We start from the raw sequence: 7,165 nt of genomic DNA on the forward strand, positions 1-7,165 counted from the left end.
GTTCCATCCATCCCATGGTGGGTCTCAGGGTTTCTAGGTCTTTTAGGTCAGGAGTTCTGGATCTTGCAGGTCTGGAAATCTCTGTATTCTGTTCTTTTTCTTGAGAAAATCCCCTGGCTCCACTGGTTCTACTTCCTTCTCGTCCTTCAAACGACCAGATCATCTTTCTCCAGGAGGTTACACATTTCAGACAAACATCTCGATGCTTAAATCTGAAACTATAATCAAAAGAAGAGGTTGCCCCCCTTTCCCCCACAAGCATCTTTTCACATACAAACATCAAAGTCAGAGAAGTTTCATCTCAAAACTTCAGTAATTATTTTAAAAATGATTTCTAAACATAATGTCATTAAAACATTTATTATAAATTACAACAACATATCAATGCTAATAAAACATGTTTCATAAATCATAAAGAATCACCCCCCTTTTTATAGTAAACCTTTTTCTACAATGTGTTACTATTGTAGCAACAATGACATCTGCTTTTCACATTAAGTGAATCATGTGATGTCGAACACATCTTCTTTGTCCAAACAGCGCTGGTTAATAATTCCCCACGGAATAATTCACCAGCGCCGGGGTGTCTGTCGCCCCCCCCCCATTTCAGCATGGACTCCCTGTGACTTTACAGCCTCATGACATTCCAACGCAGACACACACACACACACACACACACACACACACACACACACACACACACACACACACACACCAAGAGACCAACATTTGTGTGTAACCCAGGATAAGCAATATTTCTTTTAAATATATGTACAATTCCATTATGCATGTGTGATTAATGTTGTTTTGATCATATAGTTATGATCTTCGAGTGTTTGGCTCTGAAATATATTTCTGAAGAATGTTCTCCCAGTAGAATCGCATCCCGTAATCCGATCTCATTGGCAGGTCATAAAAGCTGACCACCAACCCACACACAAACACACTCTGGACTTTGAATCAGAAACCCCCTTTCAGAAAAGGACTTTTACCCATAAAGCCACTCTTAAATGTACTAAATATATAAATTTGTGTGTTAAGAGGTGTGTGTAAACCATAGGAAAGCATATGTCCTATTTGTAACATTAATAGAACTGCTATTGCCTATACTAATGCATACTAATGTATCTCTGCATCGCTACAACGTCTATATTCTATTTTTGATATCTTTGTAATTCTCTTAATCTAACGGAGTTGAATTCCGATAGCAGAATTCAGTGATGCGCATTGTTTTATAAGTTCATATGTCTGGAGAAAATCCTCTCAAGTTAAAGTCAATCATGACTCATTCGAGTGGGCGTGTCTAACCGGACAAAGGAATCTTCCCGCTCGAAAAATCTCGACAGCTGATTCGTCCTACACGAAGGAGGGGACGGCACATGGGACACTGATAAAAGTCCAAACCCTCTCATCCAACTCTCTCTCTTCTCTCTCAACTCATCCAACTTCTCTTGACCCTCTTCCTCGGCGCAGCGCTTCTCCAAAAGGAACATCTGGAGGAGGCCCTGGCCTTCTCCATCGAGCGAGCACATGTTCGAGTCGTAGCTGCGTCCCTTGCAACAAAGACCTTAAACCTCTCCCATCCCGGGAGATGAACTTTATTTTCCGGTAACACTACATTCAGTGAGCCTTTCAAGCTTCCCGCGACACCGGAAGACGCAGCAGAAACAGGACACCATCCTCGCTTCCTGCATCAGCTTCAGCCTGACCAGAAAGAGCACTCGCAAGTATATTGATTCCTATAAAAGCTGTTCCAGGTGTCTCGTAACTTAGGTTTCTGTATGTAATAATTACTAGCTTTTCCCTTCTCTCTATATCTTTCTTCCTTTCATTTCATTTCATTCTGATAACGCTATGTTTTATGTTTTGTTTGGTTAAATGTTTGCTTGTTTGTTTGCATTTTTACGTACGTTTATATTTGTAGTTTATATAATCTCTAGTGTGTGCCATTTTATTAATAAACCCATTTATACTTTTAATTGTCTCTGTGTTTGAAAACCCACCTTATAAAAGTCAATGAAACTAAAAGATCTAAGCTACAAGCTCGATATTGACTACCTTGAGTAGTTTTAATTCATAAACTCAGAAAGTTTGATATTCGTGGCCAGAAGACAAACTTTCTTGGAGTTTGAAAAGGGATACCCCCTTCTTAACTGTAATGATCAGACAGTACAGAACAAGGTAATCTCGATAATTGATAAAATAAATGTACATGCGACTTGTGAATTATGACCATGAGTCATAAATATTAATATTTCCAAAATTCCCTATATTCTTGAGCTAATTCACATTTACCCCGAGTCGATATTGTTACACTATCATAAAACGAATTCTAATTTGCATAAGCATTTGCTTGTGACTGAGCTACTGTCATGTTGCTCGTGTAGTGATATGTTTGACAAGGTGTGAATGACTTCTTTATTACCTTTCAACAGCGCCAACTGGGTTTCTAAATTGCCTATTTTCTTAAGCAAACCACGATAGCCCTTTATTTTGTGTGAAAAGTGACACTGTCTTGCCTTGTGTCCTATCTTTCCACAAGCAAAACAAACAACTTCCTGATCTTCCTTTCTTTTCTCCAAACAGTGCCTTGCAATGTGACCATCCTTTCCACATGCATGACAGACAAAGTTTTGAAGAGGTCTCTCATTGTCTTGACAATGTCTAGCAATGTGACCAGCTTTTCCACATGCATAGCAAAGAATAACACCTTCTGAATTTATTCTTGCAAATCTTCTTGGTCTATGATGGAAACCATTAGACAATGTAGTAGAACATTCTCTCCCGCCAAAGGCTGCAACTGGATGACTAGATTTGGCAGCTTTCATTTGACTATTTGCATTAGCATTATTGTTGTAAAACTGTGTCATTTTAGCAATAATGTCATTATATTCAGAGAGTGGTGTCACAAGCATTGTCACAGCAGACTGGGTGAGTGGGTCACATTTGCTAATCAAGGCAGACTTGAAACTGACTTCATTCTTAGTAATATCAGGATGGCCACTGAAAGTTTTAAACATCTCCAATAATCGTTCTGAAAATGCTGCTGGATGCTCCCCTTTCCTCATGTGCATCTCAGATATTTTATCCCAATTAACTGACATCACACCTAAGACTTCAAGCAGTGCCTTTTTTCTCTCTGACTTATTAGCATTTCTGTCCTTTACTTTCTGAGTTAAGGCTCCAGACAAAGTGTCAGGCAAGCACATTCTTAACAAAACACATGCATCACCATCTGTTAAATTGTAAACTTCAGTATATTCCTCCAAGTTTTTCAGAAAATCTAATGGATCTTGTTTGGCAGGATCAAATTTACCAATATTATTGATCACAGTTTCTAGTTCAGTTGGATTAAATCCTCTGACTATGGAAGAGGTTATTGGTTCGTCCCTTCCTTCACTAGCACGCGTAGTCGTAGTAGTATGGACTGGTGCCATGGGAAATCTGATTCTACAGTCAGAGTATTGGCTACTGAATGACTTAGAATCTTTTTCCCAAACCTCAGCCCTGTCTTCTTGCAAATCTGGCATTTCTGGAACTGGGTTACACAATGTGACACCTAACAATGTCTTACTATGGTTTTTCTCAGTTGTGCCATTCTTTATCATAAACTGACAAGCCGCCTTTGCTTCCTCCAAATTGTTGGACAATGTTTCCACTGATGATTTAAGCATAATATTGTTAGTTCTAAGAAGTGCAATCTAATTCTGCATCTTGACCTTTTCTTCTTTCCATATCGTTTCACTAGCCAGGTAATTTTTTGTAGAAATTGCCCCAACACTGAGTCGCTCATTTTCAGCCTCTAACTCATCTACTCTCCTCCTAGTTACTTTGTATGAAGCAAAAAGTGCTTGAAGCGCATTAGCAATTTTCCCATTTTTGTTCTTAGGCATTTTGGGATCATTTTCAAACTTAGAGATAGCCCACTTGTACGGTTTATCTACAATATTCTCTATTCCGTCAAACATTCCCTGAGAACCGTGTTTAGCGATGTATTTAACAATCATTTCTTTCATTTTCAAAAGTCTTATCAGGCTTTACAGTATCTCGTGTTTTCACAACGTCTGATTTAAATGACTACACATTTTCTAGTTGCCTTAAGATATCCATTAGTCTAATTATTCACAGCTCCAGTAGCCTACTTCAGACGCAAATGAACAAAATAGCCACACTACCGAGGCTTCTTAACTTAACCACGGCCACAGTCCTTTCGACCTAAAATTTCACTACGCAGAACAGTAAGAAATGTTTTTTATTTTTATTTTTTATTTATTTTTATTTAACACTGTCACAGTACATAGGACAAAACCACACTACGTCAGGTTTTATGTTATTTTCTCAAAACAACTTACTTAGTTAGCCACAGTACATCGGGCTTAAACAATATTGATCAAATTTAACACACTGCCACAGTACGTCAGGCAAAACCACACTGTTTCAGGTTCTTGTTTTAAACTTCACGGCGCGTCAGACTCACTAGCCTACACTATAACACACAATAGTTGTGAAATAATTCTGTGACCACACTGCTTTGGGTCTATTCAGTTACTATAGAATTTCCTCAGAACTATAACAACTTTCACAATCAGTTTCAAGTACGTTAGAAACATACACATTTGTTTCAGTTACTTTAGAAACAACCAATCTTATATAACTCTGCCACCACACTACTTCGGATTGATTCAACAATTCCAATACAACTCTGCCACCACATTGCTTTGGGCTGATTCAGTTCTGTTAGAATCTTAAACAAAATTGTACGGAATAGGCTTAACAACTCCTCCTATAACACACAATAGTTGTGAAATAATTCTGTGACCACACTCTAGGCTTGGAGTCCCTTTTATGACGTCATGCCCAGCCTAGTGGAAGGGAGGGGGAGTGCTTAAAACCACTGTAAAAAGTACCAACTTTTCATATTATATTCAGCATTTTGGTATAAAAAAAAAAACATACAAAACAATGGTGGGCGGTTATTAAGCACATTGCATTATCTGCAATTTACACTTTAAAGTTTGTTTGTACACTCTAAGAGCTTCATGATATTGATTGCGGAGTTCTTCATTGTCAGGATCTGTGTTTTTGATTGAGTGCAAACATTTTCAAACAACAGTATGAAATCTTTCCACTGTCAAACCACGTTTCGTGGTGTTTTTTGGTGGTGTTTTTTGGTGGTGTTTTTTGGTTTCCTTTTTTTTTTTTTTTGGAAAGGATAGTGAAGGTTGACAGGAAAGCTTTTGGGTGGGGAGAGAGGAATGGGATCGGCAAAGGACCTCGAGTCGAATTCGAACCCGGGTCAGCTGGAGACACAGTTGCGCCAGATGTCCGTTTTGGTTTCCTTTTTGATGATTTTTTTCAAATTGCACATGGATGCTGATTGGTGGAATATGTTGGTAATGTCACGTAGTGCCAGATTTATGCCTATTTTATTTTCTGGATATGTGTTAATTATAAATTTGTCCAATAATAATTTGGTAGTTTGACTTTCTATTGCATTTTGATATTTTTCTGTGCTGTTTTTGTCCACTTGTAGGATTGTTGCAGTCTCAGTAAAAATAAGACTGTCTGCGTGATTCATTGGTTTGAGTTCGTTTTAGATATAGTGTCATTTTACAGTGGTCTGACAGGCGTTTGAGGACTGACTGTGAATGCACTGAGATGCACTGGGTCAATGTCTGTAATAATCTATTCCGTATGCAACCGTTCACTATATACAGGCCCAGTGATCGACAGAGCTCTAGTAGGCTTTTCCCACTTTTGTTTGTGAATTTGTCATAATTATTTCTGAGGTGGTATGAGGGCAGAGGGTGCATGGCTGGTGTTTGTAATATATTTGTCTCCCTGAGGGATGACAAAGTCTGGTTTGTTTCCAGTTCTGGCATTTAAATCGCCACACATTTATACATTTCCTTTTGTCTGAATCAAGCGTGCCGCACAAGCCCTGAAAAGTGAAGCCAAAACGTCTCGATCGCCCCCCGGTGACTGGTCCTAGTATAGGTCATAAACCCCGCCTCCCCTTGTTATTCAATGGGACTTGAGACCAACTAAACAATTTAATTACACTTTCCAAAGGTGGTTTCTGTCATTTACTGTAGTTTTTATCACGCTAATGTAAATTCAAGTGTTTGTTTTTAAAATAAGTTGGTTTTTAGTTAGTTATTTGATGCTATAAAAACGGTGGTGTGACGTCATGATTGACAGCTGTGATTGACAGGTTCTCTGAGCGAAGTAGTCACGGCACCAACAGACTTTTTTTTCGGGATCTTCGGAGGACTGAGGAGATTGGAGCTTTAAATGTAATATCTAAATTTCTATAATTAATTATTTCACACCGAGAGTGAGGGCGGGGCCTTGATTTCGCGGCTTTACTTCCTGCTCACTACTGCGCAGGTCTGGTCCCAAAATGTTTTATTAAATAATATGTACAGAACAAAACTGTTTGCCAGGGGTACAAACATTAAAAGAAATAAGGTTACAAAGAGTATACAAAAAACACATTAGTTGCATAGGAATTTTTCTAGAATTTGTTTTTAAAGCCTTTGACTGTTTAAGATCATTGATGGTGGTGCTGTAATGAGATAGCTCTTGTAGAAATAGGTTAAATAATGGCTTGCTGTCAGTCCATTTTCTTTTATGAATGTGAAATTTTCCTAAAAATAAAACAAGTTGTACAAAGAAAATCAAGTCCTTTTCCAAATTAATGTCCTCAAAGTAAAGAAGAACGTCCTTCTCCTGCAAATATAATGACTGACCTGTTTTCCTTTCAATAAAATGTTGTAGGCTACATTCATCCAGAACATTTTAGTAAACACACAATGATAAAACAAATGTTCAATAGTTTCTTTATTTGAGCCACAGAAATTACATGAATACTCAATATCAATCTTAAATCTTTCTAACGTCTTTTTTGCCGGATATATTCTGTGTATCATTTTGAAAGATACTTCTTTTATTTTATTGTTAAGACAGAATTTATTACTCATCAACCACATTTTTTCCCAATCAATATCCTTATAAGGAGATGTCCAAAAATGTTTAGCAGGAGATCCCGTAACCTTTACCAAAAGATTTCTAATGTAATTACTTGGATATTTGTTTTTTTAAACATCTACACTTCCCAGAAAAATATTGTTAACAGGAGCTGTCACAAAAAGCTCTGTTCTGG

Source organism: Leuciscus leuciscus (genome assembly GCF_965113295.1).
Source record: "Leuciscus leuciscus genome assembly, chromosome: 2".
Lineage (NCBI taxonomy): Eukaryota > Metazoa > Chordata > Actinopteri > Cypriniformes > Leuciscidae > Leuciscus > Leuciscus leuciscus.